The sequence below is a fragment of the Callorhinus ursinus genome, unplaced genomic scaffold (assembly GCF_003265705.2).
Source record: "Callorhinus ursinus isolate GAN/ISIS: 27379988/994484 unplaced genomic scaffold, GSC_fseal_2.0 scaffold6, whole genome shotgun sequence".
In the NCBI taxonomy this organism is placed as follows: Eukaryota; Metazoa; Chordata; class Mammalia; order Carnivora; family Otariidae; genus Callorhinus; species Callorhinus ursinus.
Window position 1 is genome coordinate 42,956,309 of NW_027397068.1, and position 17,566 is coordinate 42,973,874.

At 37.1% G+C, this 17,566-nt stretch overlaps 1 long non-coding RNA gene across 2 annotated transcripts in view; it reads right to left on the reverse strand.

Annotated features, from left to right (window-relative positions):
- Positions 1-17,566, reverse strand: part of LOC141372985 (uncharacterized) — a 147,319-nt gene that overhangs the window by 123,454 nt on the left and 6,299 nt on the right. For both annotated transcript variants that reach the window (XR_012378556.1, XR_012378557.1), the window contains exon 2: positions 14,140-16,388. This is a non-coding gene — a long non-coding RNA (uncharacterized lncRNA). The remainder of the gene's footprint in view (positions 1-14,139; positions 16,389-17,566) is intronic.

The following is a 17,566-nucleotide window of genomic DNA, read 5'->3' on the forward strand; positions in this document are numbered from 1 at the left end:
AGATAGCAGGAGGGGAAGAATGAAGGGGAGTAAATCGGAGGGGGAGATGAACCATGAGAGACGATGGACTCTGAAAAACAAACTGAGGGTTCTAGAGGGGAGGGGGGTGGGGGGATGGGTTAGCCTGGTGATGGGTATTAAAGAGGGCATGTTCTGCGTGGAGCACTGGGTGTTATGCACAAACAATGAATCATGGAACACTACATCAAAAACTAATGATGTATGGTGATTAACATAACAATAAAAATTTAAAGAAAGAGAAAAAAAAGTAATGATGTATGGTGATCAACATAACATAATAATAAAAAAATAAATAAAAATAAAGGAAATGTTCCTCTTCTGGAATAGTATTTTCAGGAAAGAACATTGTGGTAAGTGCTGTAATTGAATTATTCCCATGTATTATGGGAACACAAAGGAGAACACAATTAACCTCACAACAGTTGATATTAAATCACAGAAACAAAAGTCAAAAAGCCATAAAAGACACCTGAGACACCTAAGTACCTTTGCTAGACTGACATCCTAAATCTTGTCTATGGTATTCCTGACCAGTGACCATAGAAAAGGCTGTAGTATCATCCCTTGCCTTGGAATTCAGAGGCAGGAGCCAGGAAAAGGTGGGGCTACTGAGGCAGGGATAGAGTTGACCAGAGTGTCAGATCCCCTAGCCTTCCTCCTCTACCCATACAGAGTGCCTCTACTTCCTATCTTTAAAATATAGACTTGCCACATAATATTTCATTTAACAAAAAGATAATGGTGCTAAAAAAAATCCAACAGAGCATGAATTTTAGCACACAATTTCTCATATTTATGTGAGTGTGTCTGTATGTGTGCACGTGTTTCCAACTGGAATGTAATCCTCTCAATACCAGGCATCTAAGTACACAAAAAGATTGTTCAAAGAGGCTGTGCTAACAATAGTTGATTTCCGTAAAAGGATAATTACTGCTGCCACATTCGTAGAGTGAAACTCTGATACAACTTAAACATTCAGCAAATGGTTAGGTAAATGTTACACTGAGCCATATTATGAAAGGATTTTTTACAGAGGTAGATTTATATATGCTCATATAGAAGACTGTTCCAGATATATTGTCAAGTATACATACAATTTTATTAGCATTGCAATGCTAATGAAGTATGAATCTTGATTTACAAACTTAGATATGCAAGAAATGTAACTTTTAAAAAACAATGAATTGAATTTCTGTTTTAATCTTACTTTTATGTGGTAATAGAAAATTAATTTCTGATATTGCATTTGAGTTCCAGGAAGGTTTATTTCGGCCAAGTTGTGGGTGAAAAGACAGCTCATCCCTGGTTTTGTCCTCTATCAGTACTGGTATCCTAGGATCCATTCTTACCCTGTCTGGCCACCCATCTTAGGATCATGCCAATCATTTCTGTGTCTTTCCCTTCCTTAGTCTGCTCTCCCAGCTACTCCCATGCCCTTCCCATGAGTCATTCCATACATGCTAGGCTGTAGGAAATTCTGAGAGACTCTCTAAAGTCCAGTGGATTTTATGTATCCACACAAAGGCAGTGTGTATTGGAGATTGTCTCTAGAAACAGGGAAAGTGGTAGAAAATTCACCCTTGTCATTGCCACAAAGAGTGATTTATGGCTTTGTTCTTTTCTTAAGCTCCCAATTTGGCTTCATACTATTTCTTGTGTGGGCTTTTATTCCTGAATCTTGGCTAAACTCCTTAGGCTTAACCTATTGGCCTCAAAACAAAACAAAACAAACAAAAACAAAACAAAACAAAAAACCCAAAACCTATTGGCCTCAAAAATATTGGGCAGTTGCATTTTCTGTCTATGTCCTCATTACTATAGTAATTGGTTATATACTCTTATTTGTAATAAACATGATGAGTACCTCTCCACTCAATGCCATTCATACAATCATAGGTACTATACTAAAAATCAACAGTAGAAGAAATACCAAGAAGAGACCACCCCAGCATTAAGAACTATTGTTATTGGGGCACCTGGGTGGCTCAGTTGTTAAGCGTCTGCCTTCGGCTCAGGTCATGACCCAGGGTCCTGGGATCGAGCCCCGCATCGGGCTCCCTGCTCCGTGGGGAGCCTGCTTCTCCCTCTCCCACTCCCCCTGCTTGTGTTCCCTCTCTCGCTGTGTCTCTCCCTGTAGAATAAATAAATAAAATCTTTAAAAAAAAAAGAAATATTGTTATTAGTGGGGCACCTGGGTGGCTCAGTCGGTTAAGCATCCAACTCTTGATTTCAGCTCAGGCCCTGATCTCAGGGTTGTGAGACTGAGCCCTGCGTCCAGCTCCATGCTGGTATGGAGCCTGCTTAAGATTCTCTCCCTTTCCCTCTGTCCCTCCCCACTCTAAAAAAAAAAGAGAGAGAGAGAGAAGAAAGAAGTATTCCTACTAGTGAAGTAAACCAAATGTTCCTTCTTGCAGTCAAAGAACTTTATGCCAAAAACTATATTACATATAGACTAACAGCAAGCATTCATTATAAATTTTTGATACAACCCTCACCATAATTTCAACTATCTTTTTTATTAACACCTGATATTGAAATGTAAAAAAAGCAAGTTGAACTTCTCTTAGATTAAGTCCTATTAATGTTATAAATGTTCTCAAATATTATTTATTAATAGACAATAAATAAAATACTGCATTATAAAAAGCTGGCTACTCCCATTGACATTTCTTTTCCTCCTGGGACTTGCCACCACCCCTGCCTGAGAGTCTATCTAGAAAGCAGGCACAACGTCTCTACCTTCAAATTCCCTAAGCCTGTTTTTGTCCTGTTACTTTATTACCAAGTTCACTTGAGTTGGGGAGGCCGGACAGAAGACGTTCTTTCTCAGGAACCCCCAAGGAAAGATGTCTTATACAGTTATGTAGTTTGAACACTCTAGAGAGATACTTGCTGGGGCATGAATAGGACTGAAATCTAGAAAGGCAAGACCCTTGGCATGGGGCCAAGGCTGCTGGAAGAAGGAAGGGCTTTTGTCTTTGTACAAAGGTGTTGCCAGATGTCTAAGCCACTGCCCCTAGGAAGGATCTACTCAACAAGGCACCTTATTGTAATTCATACACCAAAATGTGCTCTTTTTCTAATTTTCAGAGAGAAGCAGCATAAGTTGCCAGAGGTCCTTTCTTCCTAAATCTCTCTCTTCTCCCAAGAGTTGAAATCTTTTTTATCTACTCTTAAAAGCTCTAAGGCATCTTCTGACTTATCATATATTCTTTCAAATCTCTTTTTATTCCCTGTGTCTTTCTCTTCCCTCAAGGACTAGAAACTCAAAATTAGAGACTCAAAAGTTGTTGACTTCCTTTTTGTAATGTATTCAGTTGGGTTATCTTTTCCTGAGGCAGCGAAGGCCGAATGTGCTAGCTGGAATGGGTGAAAGGCCAGGACCACCAGGAAATGCAGTGGAAAGAAAACCCCTCAGTTAATATTTCAAAATGTCATCTGCCATTTTGTGTGCATAGACTAGTTCTGGATGGCTACACACTTGTGTAAACTGTTAGCAGTAATTCCTCTCGGGAATGAAATTTGGAGATGAGACCCCTATTTTTTGCTATGTAAATTTCTGCATTTGAAGTGTTTTTACAGGAGCTTATGCGATTCTGCACATTTTTTTTGAAAGGCAAACTTTGTTAAAACCGGAGGAAAAATGTTCCAGTGTACTTTCAGTGATGGTATTCAGAATGACAATTTGTTTGTTCTTGCCTCTCATGAGTGTTTTGCAGTACATCCACCTTTCTATGTCAGAGTAAACTATTTTTAAGTTCTTGCATACTATTTGTAATTCTCAGATTAATGTTAGTTGCAGAAATGGCAGTACTAATCGATGGAAATAACATGGACTAAAATGTACATAATTTGTATAATTCAGTATGATTTACTTCCCAGGTCCCACACTGGAATGCCAATTTCCCATTTCCTTTTTGCAGATGAGGAAGGGTCAGTACTTAACAGATAACAAGAGCAAGTCCCAAAGGGTGGCCCAAAGGAACAGAGCTGAGAGAACTGGGACCAAAGCTCCAGTTCCCTAGATTCCAAACCAATGTTATTTCTATTACAGAATGTGCTTTCTCAGCTTGGGCTACTTCTTTCCTTTAGTGACATAGAGAGAATGGTGAGCAGAGGTGGATTTACAAGAATGAGGTTTAAGCTTTAAGCGCCTAGTTTGCATGGGCCCTTTCTGAGGTCCTAGGAGGGCCACAGCATTAGGTTCATATGGGCACATGATTTTGTAAAATGTGCACAGTAATTTTTTTTAACAGCAATTGGTTAAGGCCACTGTCTCTTTCCTCTCCAGGTTCCGCTCATGCTAGGTGGTACTCAGTAGCCTTGTACCTTTTTTTTTTTTTTAGCCTTGTACCTTTTGAGGATATGAGTTAAGGAGCAGTTGATTAAGTTGGGATACACACAGTTTCAGTACATTGTCATTTATATGGTTCACAGTTAAGTTCCATGAAAATTATTGACAGCTAGCTATCCCAGTGTAGGGACAAATTCTAAGAATACCCTTACTGCCCACTGTGTCAATTCTCCTGGTCTTTTGACACAAAGGTGCAGAGCCAGAGGTTGATTATTACATGACAGCATATGGTGGTGGGGGTAGGAATTACGGAGCCAGAAGCTAATCTGTAGAGAATTCTTCCAATCAACAAGTACATAAAATTTTAACAGAGGGTTTGGATCCCATCAAGATCTAATCAAAACAGATGCTTTCTCCTCTCAGGAATATATTTGAGAATACAGTACATACAGTTATAAAAGCTCCACATTTTTCATAGTTTATGGTAGTTGTGTGAAACAGAATATTTCAGAATTGCTAGGTTTGAAGGGAAGAAACCTGTAACTATGCTAAAAATAGAGCAGGTCTGTAATAGTTCAACAGCATGACAAGAGGTTTCCCCAACTAACAGCTGACAGCAGTTTGCATGTCATTATTAATAATGATGGCGTTAAAATTTTATAAACTACAAATACTTTCTTAAAACATTCAATCAACACTAGAGCAAATTATCTTTCTATTCTCTCCACAGAACATAAAATTGATACTTAGTTAAAGAAGTAGTTAAAAAAAAAAAAAAGCAATCAGAGGACACAGCCAAAACAATATTTGAAGTATTATAGAAATATGGCAGACAGCTAATTAATTTAAAATTGCTCTTTCTGGGCTTTTTTTTTTTTAAGTTTTATTTATTTAAGTAATCTCTACACCTAACATGGAGCTTGAACTCATGACCCTGAGATCAAGAGTCATATATGCTTCTGACTGAGCCAGCCAGGCACCCTTACCCTTTTTAGACTTTTGTTTGGTATTTGTGACTTTGTGAACTTTTATAAACATATAATTTGTGTGATTTTTTTGTACCTGATTTCATACTCTTTTTTTTTTTTTTTGAAAGAAAGCCCCTCTGTGTATGCTTCAGAAAGCTATTAAACTCAGATTCACCACTGATGGTGAACATAGTTTTAGATTTTCTTTTGATGCTTGCCTCTAGCAGCTTCGTTAATTCCTGCATTTTATTGAGTTCCCATCCCAATTCTTTCTAATTCTCTCCCTCATCCTTGAAGGTGACATGCACAGAAGCCTTCCCAAGATACCTAGTTAGAATTAATTATTCTTTGTTTCAATTTCCATAGCAGCCAGTATTTAATCTCCATCATCATACTTATCAGAATCTGCTCTGGATTAATTTATTCATCAAATATAACTTGAGGACCAATTATATGCTAGGTTCTGTGCTGGGTCTCAGTACCTCCCTTAGACCAGGACTTGCCCAGGCCCCTGTATTTTAGAAGGCCATCCAGTCACTCCCCTCCAAATGGGCAAAAAGTCTGCAAGGCAAAAGGGGCGTGCTCATCCAGAACCCTGATCTCCTTCCCTAGATCATGTCTCAGGTACCTGGGACTCCAGAATTCCTAGCTTAAATCCAGAGTCCACTTCGTGTGGGCTTCTTCCACTGGCCCTTCCTCCAGAGGGCCAACTTACCTCTGGGATGCTCACTCCAAGGGCCAAGGAGAAGCTGCTATTGAAGTGGGAGAGAGAATATACAGAGCTTGGATATAAAGCTGGTGTGTCCACACACATGCATGTCATCTCACAAAGGTAGGAGCTGTAATGGGAAAAGAAAGGAGCAAGCTAGTAGCCCCATTTGTACTCATGCCCGGGACCCTACAAATGTCAATTATGGCCCTGCTAAGACTGTAGTTGAATGTCTATATCTTGTTTTTATCCCAGAGATTCCTAAACTGTCTCTGTCAGTTCTTTTCATGGCATAACTAGGACAAAAGAAATGCCTAACAGTTCCACTTATTAAGTAATTAGGTCCAAACAACTTACTAGTAATAATTCACATTGTGTCTGACAGATGTCATATTGTTTCCCTCAAAAAAAATACTCAAAAAGTATCCTGTAGCTACCTGTGAATTTGTTACAGATACCTGGGGTACCTTAGTGCATAGTTCAAGAATCGTGCTTTTATCCACTAGATTATGAGCTTCTTTGGAAAAGATGTCTCATTCATCATGGAAAATTGTGTCTTTCAAAGATGACCCCATTCTCAGTCCCACATGCTTTTCTAGAAACACACCACTCCCTCAATGAGATATAAAATCTAATTCTCTTCCCCTTGAATTTGGAGGGACTGGGGACTCACTTGTAATCAACAGAAAGTAGCAGCAATGACACTGTTTGACTTGAAAGGTTAGGTCTTAAAAGGTGATTAATTTCTACCTTGTTAGCCAGAACATTTGCTCTGAGCTGCCGTGTAAGCAACCCAACTGTCTTGAGGCCATCAAGCTGCAAGGAAGTTCAAATTAGCCCACTCAGAGACATCCCATGAATAAACCCTGAAGCTACTCAAAGGAAGATAAAGTTCTCAGTTCCTCCAACCCCCTGCTCTCCCAGCTCTGACCACTACCTTAGTGCAAACACAAGAGATATCCAATGCCACCACCACCCATCTGAGGCCTTCCTGAATTCCCATCCCACAGAATCTGTGATCATAATAAAATGACTGCTGTTATTTTAAGCCATTAGTTTTGGGTGACTTCTTAGGCAGCAATGGTAACTAGAGAACTCTTTTTCTTTTTTTTTGGCCTTAACAGCATAGTATTTTAAGATTTTATTTATTTACTTGAGAGAGAGAGACAGAGATAACAAGAGAGAGCAGGAGCGGAGAGGAGAGGGAGAAGCAGGCTCCCCGCTGAGCAGGGCTCCATCCCAGGACCTCGGGATCATGACCTGAGCCAAAGACAGATGCTTAACCAACTGAGCCACCCCAGCATCCCAGCAGCATAGTATTTTGAGTACTTGGGAGGTTCAGTAAATGCTGATCAAATTGAATATAAAAATGAAAATCTCAAAATATGGATTAATCTAAATTTCAGTGATGACTGAAAAGAACAAAATTATAGATATATATGTTGAAAAATATGGGAAATTGGTTAGATGTATAGTGATGCCAAAGGAAACCATGGATATCAGGGTTTGAGTTTTTTCAGAGTTTTCATAAATCCCTTAGATGAGTCTGTTTCCTTGCCTTTTGTTTTTGTCCCCTCAAAGGGCAGGGAAAGAATTCTAAACGCTCATTTGCAAACTTGCTATAACATGAGGTCACCATAGGGGTTGTACATGCTGAATTTTCCATTTTAGTTAATTGAGGATTTTAATTAATCAATTCAGACTAAGCAAGGTACTACTATAATTGGTGGATTCCAAAGGCAGCCATCTGTTCCCTTTGTGAATATTAATACTATGTCTTGTAGAGTCTAGCAAGGAGAAGAATTTGTCCAGTAGGAATTTTCTTAACATTAGCAAAAGGTGAATGCTTCAGAAATAAAAAGGAAGAGCTAGGAGAGCAAACAGACTAAAATAAGTAATAAGAAAAGAAAAGGCCCAGGAAGAAAGGAAACAGTCCAATTATTTGGTATGTTAAGAGAATCAACTGAATTTAACCTGAGACATCTGTTTGTGCCTGGTGTTGTTTTTCATTGGAGTGGAGGGAGGTAATTAAAATGCCATGTAGCTGCTTGCCTTGTATGCATTTCTAAGCATAATTCAAACTCTTATGAATCTGCCCTCTCAAAGAAATGGCTGATTATAGAAACAGAACAAAACCTCTTTGATCCCTCTTGTGATACAACTAGGTCATGAGAAGCAGAATTCCAAATATATTCTGTTTTGGATGGCTCTTCATGGAAAGTCTGACTTGGGGAGGTTTTGAAATGAACAATGATGGAAACCAAGTCAGAATATAAAGCAAAAGACTTGTTGGCATGAAAAAACACCAACTCTGCAAAGGTTACCTAAATGGACTTTTTGTTAACAACAACTTGTTTTCTAACTTCCTTCAAAATAGGGTTTTTCTAATGAATAGTACCTAAAAGGTATAATGATAGATATCAGGTGTGTATAAAGATAGATGAATTGATTGTGCCATGCAAAAACCCATAATATCTTGGGTACTTGTGGGGAAAAAAAGTATGCAATACTTATGAGTTTCTCATAAACTTCAACCTGTTTTGCTAGTGGTTTTATTGTCTAAAATACATAAATGTATCTTTGTATTCTAATCAGAGGAAACTTTTGTGCTTTTGGAATTAGTTGTGTGTCTCTCTAAAAGCAAAAACTTAATCAAAATATTTTGTGGAGAATCTAATATTTTTAAAAAAATTCCTATAATGATTGGGATAAGGCTATATAACCATTATTCTCTTCCCCTTGCAAAGGACAGGCAACCACATACTAACTGGTTTAAAAACAAAAGGGATCTAATGGCTCATAAAACTGTAAGGTTCAGTGTTAGGACTGGTTTCAGCTATAGCTCTGTCAGGGACATGGCTCTGTTTTTCTATAGTTTCCTTAGTTTAGCCCTCTATAATGTCATCTTCAGACTTCCTTCAGGATTCCAAAACAGTCTCACAGGAAGGAGGGTTTCACGGGTTCTCACATCTCAATATGCTCCCTGATCGAACTTCTCATCATCAATCCCAGTGGCTTGGAGACTGTGCATGTGCATACATAAGCCTAGAGCAAGCAGAAGGGGCATGTTCTGATTGGTTGGTCTATCCCAGTTCAGGGTCCACCCCTGGACTGGAGTCAGTTCAATCTCACCTCAGCTAATAGCTACTACCCAGTGATGAGGGAAAATTTGAGTATTGCAATTTAGTGGGGCAAGGGGTAATAGATACTGGGAAGATAATTAATTTTTAGTCCAGGTAGTTCTTATTAACTGTCACAGTGGCTCTTCTGTTTTCTGGACAAGTATGATTATGGGCAAGTATACGATTTTCATCAGAGAAAATAATCCTCCTATTTTAAACTGTATTTATAAAACGTAGAAATAATGAATTTATCAGAAACAAAGAATCAAATTAGCAAAGATTTCAACCATGGCAATAGTTTTGATTCTTTTAACAAATACTTATGTGTATCAGGTGCTGTGCTAGATTCTAGACACCAAGGAGTTCTTTATTATTTTTCTACACTAATTCTACATTACAAAAAAAAATTACCTATCAAACAAACAACAAAACTATTCATTTGTTTTTCCATTTTAAAGATTAATCAAAAACACATAAATTATAAGAAATCCTAAGACGTAAAAAAATGACATAAATTTTAAGAAATCTTAAAAGGTAAAAAATGAAATTTTGAAAATAATTGAAGTACTGAAACTGTGAAGACAATTGACATTTTTATTAGTCTATTCAGTATCATTGTAATATAAATATATTATTCAGTTGCCTAAAAAGCATTATTAAAGATTAAAATAAATAATATGTATGTGATCTCTCTTGGCTTTTAAAAATAATGACTTTTTTTCCAAAAAAATATTCATGACTACTATTGTGAATTACTGGTGATACAAGGGCCCCAGATTAGGAACAATAATCATAAAACAAAAACAAAACAGGGACGCCTGGGTGGCTCAGTCGGTTAAGTGTCTGTCTGCCTTCGGCTCAGGTCATGATCCCGGGGTCCTCAGATCGAGTCCCGCATTGGGCTCCTTGCTGGGCGGGGAGCCTGCTTCTCCCTCTGCCTGCCTCTGTCTCTCTCTCTCTCTCTCTCATAAATAAATAAATTCTTTAAAAAAACAAAAACAAAAACAAAACAAAAAAGTGTAGACACGGACATATAAATCATATAAATCCTGTACACTGTTGCTATCAAGTTTAAAGCTCACTTCTCCACTAAATCATATTCTACCACTCTGATGAAGGGCCCCCAAATTTCTTATTTGCCATTTAATTCCCTACGGAGTCAGAATGAGCCATCCTGACTCAATCTGAGCTCAACCTGAAGTTGCTTCTTCATCATATGACCTCAGGGTGCCATTGGGTATGCAGTATGCAGAATTAACCTTAAGAATTAACATCTTTAGTATTCAAGTAGCTCATACCACTCACAAATTTCTAACAAAGAATAGCCTGTATTTTATACATTAGTTGAAAACCTAGCAGAAGTGTACACAGGACTAGGCAAGCACACAGTTGACCTTGTATCAGCAATGAATGCATGCTGAGCACCCACTTCCCACTTTTCATATTTCCATCCTGCCCCCACACAGACAACCTCTGTTCAGATGAGCATTTTTATGAAATACTTCACCTCCCACAAAGCAATAGTGTATAAGATTTATATAATTAATGTTTGTAAGGGACTGTTAGAGCCTTGTCTGAAAGATGCCTTTGAAGAGGAAAGGATTGTTGATACTGTGATGTCCTGGATTTCTTATCCTTATCAAGACTGCTTCTATGGGGAAAAGCTACAGAAATGATAGATGGGACCACTTTTATTCAGCACAGTTACAGGTGGCAAAACACTGCTGCAGGACTCAAGCAAGAATATGTCCCTTGGCAACATCAACACTATACACATGTATCCTGTCAATCACTAAGAATGCAGGTACCATACTTTACAGATCAGGGATAATGTTAATTCCATCCTGCTTACAGTGTGCTTTGTACTGATAAAGTTCAAGGAGCTTTGCAAGCACCATAATTTAACAAAGCATGAAATGAAAGCTACATATAGGAAAATTGAGGCATTTCGAAAAATTAAGACATCTTTATTCAGCCATTAACAAGAAGGGTTGACATTTAGTTTCAGAGCTACAAATGCTTTTCCCCATACAGACTATTTTTGTTGTTATTTAGAACTGACCTTCATTGAGAATATACAATGGACTATACATTGCTAGGAGGTTTCACGTTCTTTATCTTATTTGATCTTTAAAACAACTCAGTGATGTATATTTTACAGTTGAGGAAACTAAGTCTTAGAAGAAAAATTAATATGGCTAAGATAACACAGGATACTAAGTGACAGCGCCAAGAACCTAAGTCTGCATGATTCCAAGGTCTGCATGATTCCAAAGCCATTGCTCTTTCCATTATACATACCTACATACAACAGGGGAAGAATAATCACCACCAATCTAATACAGTTGACCCTTGATCAACATAGGGGTTAGGGGTGCCAACCCCTACATAGTCAAAAATTTGCATATAACTTTTGACTCCCCAAGAACGTAACAACTAGTAAGTAGCCTAATGTTGACCCAATGGGTTTGGGTCATTATGAAGGCACCCAGGACTAGTAACTTGGGGAGACAGGAATGAAAGGTAGATAGAAAGGCACATGAGAGAATGTTAAGAAGACATTAGAGGATGGGTTGTCTGGGTGGCTCAGTCGGTTGAGCATCTGCCTTTGGCTCAGGTCATGATCCCAGGGTCCTGGGATTGAGTCCAGTCCTGCATGGGGCTCCCTGCTCAGCGGGGAGTCTGCTTCTCCTTCTTCCCCTCCCCGTACCCAACCTGCCCTCCCTGCCTCCATTCATGTGCTCTCTCTCTCTCGCAAAAATAAAGAAAGAAAATCTTTAAAATAAAAAAAAAAAAAAAGGAGGTGCCTGGGTGGCTCAGTTGGTTAAGCAACTGCCTTCGGCTCAGGTTGTGATTCTGGAGTCCCGGGATCGAGTCCCACATCGGGCTCCCCGCTCAGCGGGGGAGTCTGCTTCTCCCTCTGACTCTCCCCCCTCTCATTCTCTCTCTCAGATAAATAAAATCTTAAAAAAATAAAAATATAAAAAGACATTAGAGGATGTACTTGAGAAAATGATTCTAAAGTTCTTCCAGAAGTATAAGCATTTTCTAAAGTAATCTCTACACCCAACATGGGTCTAGAACTTATACCTCCGAGATCAAGAGTCGCATGCCCTACCAACTATATAAATAGTTGAATGGATACACAAAATGCAGTATTACATACAATGGACTATTATTCAGCCATAAGATAGCATAAAGTTATGACACATACTACAACATGGATAAAAATATGCTAAGTGAAATAAGCCAGACATAAAAGTACAAATACTATGATTCCACTTATATAAAATATCTAGAAAAGGCAAATTTATTGAGAGAGAAAGTAGATTAGAAGTTACCAGGGGTTGGGGGAAGGGAGTTGTAGGAAGCTATTATTTAATGGGCATGGAGTTTCTGTTTGAGGTGATGAAAAGCTTTAGAGATAGTGATGATGGTTGCACAATATTGGGAATATAATTAATGCCACTGAATTGTACATTTAAAAATGGTTATAATGGAAAATCTTGTTTTATGTTATACATGTTATACCACAATGAAAAAAATAGTAAAAAAAAAAAAGGAAGAAAGAAAGGACAAGTCAAGAAAAAATTAGAGAAAAAAGAAAGAGGAATGAAATTAGCCCTTGTCTTACTATTAATTAAAATACATTGTTTTAAAATTATAATAATTAAAACAATGGGATCCTGGCACAGAAACAGAGAAACAAGTAAATGGTATCAAATAGAAAGTCTATAAGCAGACCTGTTTATACACATGAATTTGGTATGCAATGAAGAAGGAATATAAGTCAGTGAAACAGTAATGTAGGAGCATCAACAGTCTATCCTGAGACAACTAATGAGCCATTTAAAGGATGAACTCCCACCTGAGGACAGGAATTCTACTTGCATTGTGCACCAATTTCCCAAGCAAAAGCATGATACCTGGTACACTGTAGGCATGCAGTTAATGTTTGCTGAATGAACTAAAATTCATTCCTATGTAAAAAATATACCAAAGTAAATTCTAGATTGAATAAAGATTGCTTCTAACTGGGAAAAAAATTAAATACTGATAAACTTGAAAAAGTAAAAACCTCTATACATAAACATCAAAGGTACATAAATAAAATTTAAGAGAAAATGACAAACTGAAATAAATATATATGTATATTTATGATATTTGAGACAAACATTAAGTGCCTTGGTTTATAATTAGCAGCTTTAACTCAATAATAAAAAAAAGACAACTACCTCAAGAGAAACATTAAGTATGTTAACAGTCACAAGAAGTTATAGAAAGCCAATAAGATTATGAAAAAATCTAACATCATTAATAATAAAAAAAACTAAAATTAAAATAGATACTATTTCACCTATCAGGTTGGCAACTATTGAACTATCTAGTTTTGGTGATGATTCAGAAAAATGAATATTCTTACACACTGCTGGCAGAGATATAAATTAGTCCAACTGTTATTAAAGGTAATTTGGCAGGAAATATCAAAAGTGATTTCAATTTGAATACTGTTTGGTCACCTGACTCTATTCCTGATAATTTAGACTAAAAATAATTAAAACACATGCACATTTTTTTTTACCTATAAGGTTTCTCTAAATTGTAGCATTGTTCATAATAGAAAAAAACTGTAGACATTTAAATGCCCAATATGAAACAGCTAAGTAAATTTATGATACATCCATTCCAAAGACTACTACACTATCAGGAAAAAAAAATGATGTTATGGACTATTTAATGACATGGAGGAAATGTTCACTATACTAATTTAGGTTTAAAAAGCAATTTACCAAATAGTATTAGGCAAAATGATTTCATGTTTTGTGAAAATGAAAAAATATATAAAATTGGAAGGATAATCATCCTCATCACTAATGGTGATTGTCTGATTATCAGGTTAAATGGCAATTTAAATGTTACTACTAACTCAATTTACTAATTTTTCTGCAAATCATGTATTGCTACTATAATATAAAAGCAGTAAAATATGCCTTCAATTTCAATAAAGAAACAAAAGGTGGGCACCTGGGTGGCTCAGTTGGTTAAGTGACTGCCTTCGGCTCAGGTCATGATCCTGGAGTCCTGGAACCGTGTCCCGCATTGGGCTCCCAGCTCAGTGGGGAGCCTGCTTCTCCCTCTGATCCTCTCCCCTCTCATGCTGTTTCTCTCTCTCTCAAATAAATAAAATCTTTAAAAAAAAAAAAAGAAACAAAAGGTAACAAGGAAGTTGGTCCTCTATTATCAGGACCCACAATTAGTTAATTAGTTACAATATCTGTCTCTTTTCACATATCAAGCATATTACTAAGCACTTGACACCCATTATTTTATTTGTTCCTTACTCTTTTATTAGGTATCATTAACCCCTGAGGTCCTAGGTTCAGAAAAATGACTGCTCAAGGCCATGTGGCTAGTGACAGAGTTGGGAATGACCCCCTAGTGTCTGAAGCCAAAGCTGATATTCTTAACCACAAACATTCTTGTTGTGGAGTAGTTTGACTTTTTGAAGGAAACCCTCAAAACAAACAAACACACAAAACACACACACACACACACACACACACACATCCAAAACCAAACCGAACCAAAAAAAAAAAAAAAAACTACCAGGTATCACATAGTTGCTATGAGATTTGACACTCCAAACAATACACTTATAAATGGTCTTTGGGAAACAAATTTTTCTCAAACTGTGCATTGCTTCTACCTGTTTGCACTGGCTGTATCTGTCTCACATGCATCCATTTTGGAGGCAATATCCAGTAATGGGTAAGAGTACTGGCCCATTTTTGGATTTCCTAAGTCAAACCTGACTCTACCACTTAATACCCATAAAACCTTAGGCAGTTATTTAACCTCACTGGGTCTGATTTCTCACCAGTAAAATAAAGATGATGATTGTCCTACCTCAAAGGAGTTCCAGAGAGGATTAAAGAAATGAATCCACATACTGCTTTGTTAGCTAACTGACACAAAGTAAGCACTTGCTAAATGGCAGCTATTCCAATCATCAATGTATCCTCTGGATAGTAAGTTCCCCCCAAAATCACATGTTACACTGCTTTTGAATTCCCTAAAGAACTCACTAGATGATTGATCAGTGGATTGAAGCTGGACATAAGGTAATCCAATGCCAAATCTCAGCACTGCAAGTTTTCCACTCTGATTCAGTAAGAGCCCTACCTTGTTAACCTTTGTTCACTAATAGGAGCTTTGTTTTATTCTGATCTGCAATGCAGTGACTAAAAAAAAATATCACTATTTTGAGGCTGTCTTGCATTTCCTTCTTAAACATTACTGTTGTTTATTGATTGAATATTCAACATTTAAATGCAAGTTACTTTCACTTCCACAGGGCCTTTCGGGGAAGAATGTAACTTTATGAGTCTAAAAACAGTTAAAGGACACCTGAATTGTAACATCCCTAAATATTTATGGCACCCAGTAGAAAAGTAATTGGACCTTATTTTTCTCTTTCAGCAAGAAAGTAGAGGAAAGAATCAGGGCTCAATCTTTCACTGCAAATATCTAATCTGGGTAAATCTGAGATAGCTTGCAGTGTTCATGTACCATAGGTTACTCAGAAGTCAATGAAGCTGAAAATCTCACTTTTAGAAAGTTCTCTTAATCCTTGAGAGTATAACCGTGTATTGATTTTAATAATGACATGGCAGATTTTTAAACAAATCTGTAAATATTGATGTGCAAATCATGGCATAATTCTGTGAATTCTCCACAAAATAGACAGTGAACATATTCTTTCATCTAAACTGGGTCATATTAAATAAATCCAAGAAATGTAATTAAATACTATGAGTTTCCTGAAGGCCAAGTTAACAGTCCTGACAATTCTCTTCCACTAAAAGACTTACACAGAGAAACAAAAAGTATAAAAAAGTCCATTTAGAAAGACAAATTTTCCTGGAATTTTTCTTCTACTACAATGTTTTCAATTCAAATTAGTGATGACAAAACAAGAAAGAAACATGAATGGATCAATCTAATTAATTATAGCTCTTGCAGGCAGGCAAACTTCTCCATGATTTGGCTACAACTTAATTCATTTCCCCCAAACAACTCTCTCCCTTAGACCACGTTTCCTCCAGATCCTTCACTGTAGCTGGGGATCACTTCTTTCCCGTAGAATGGCCTGCATCTTCAGCCTCTGTGTATCTTGGCAAATGCTGATCCTTCTCCAAGCAAGTGTATTTAGGATTGTAGCTATTCCAGACATCTTTCAAGTCTCTGCTCAAATGCCACTTTTTCTCTTAATCCTACAATTGCACCAAAGGATAGATAAGAGGTTAGACAACCCTCCTCATAATGTTTGACAGCAATACAAAGATATCCAATAATCATAATATCTAAATGAAAACTGTGCTTATTATATAAGTGGAAATTGAAGACAAAAATCCTTGGGTCACCCCCCCACCCCCCTTCCAACACGATTGCTGCCTCTAATCCTACACAAAAATTTTGGAACTACCATGGATGAAATCACCCTCTAAAAATGAATTTTTTACTTTATGCCCACAGCATGCAGATTTATTTTACTTTGGCCTTGAATATATCCCATCTTGTGTAACAGTTCCTTGTGTTTGGACTCCTATATTATTTCTCCTGCTATTTCTGGAGAGTGGGAATTGGGTCTTATTCACCAGGTATTACCCACACTGCTTAACAGAGAGCACTGCTCAAAGTAGGTATTTAATACTTCAGTGGCCTGGAAATAAGAACAAATTTAAGAGAGGCACAGTCCAAAAAATCAGGCATGATTAATGAGTGAGTCTTAATACTTTCAAGTATACAAACTAACAATTCTGTTAGTGATCTCTGTTCATACTCTCTTTGGTTTCATTTTTAGATCATTTCCCCCACAGTTCTACTTATTTAGCCCCTACTGTGATGTTCCCAACATAGTAATTCTCAAACTACATTTTTGAATGAGAATGGTATTTCATTGTTAAAATCAAAGTGTGGATATTCTTTTCCCAATTCACACAAAAACATTAAGTTATTGTCAGAATTTGTCAATTTTAAATTTTGCTCACACCTTTGTTATCACAACTGGAATCTATGCAAACAAATGTTAATTTATCAATATTTCATGGGTTCACACAAACAGAACATGATTTTTCAGGTGTTTCACCTGAACGCCAGAGAGACTCACTCTCCCAACCCTTTTATATAACAATCTTAATTCCCCTTGCACCAAGAGATCCAAAATACTAAAGTCTGCTTTTCCAAGGGTGTACATTTTAAAAATTGAAGAAACAGATTTAAAAATGTAGATGATAGAATAGACAAAAGATAAGGTATTTCAGTATCTAAAATAAACTTAAATATAATGAATGCAATTTTCAGAAATAGAGAAAATACAAAACCTACAAAATTTGCAAATTCCATTTTACAAATGGTGGTTTAATTATGCAATGCAGGGGTGCCTGGGAGG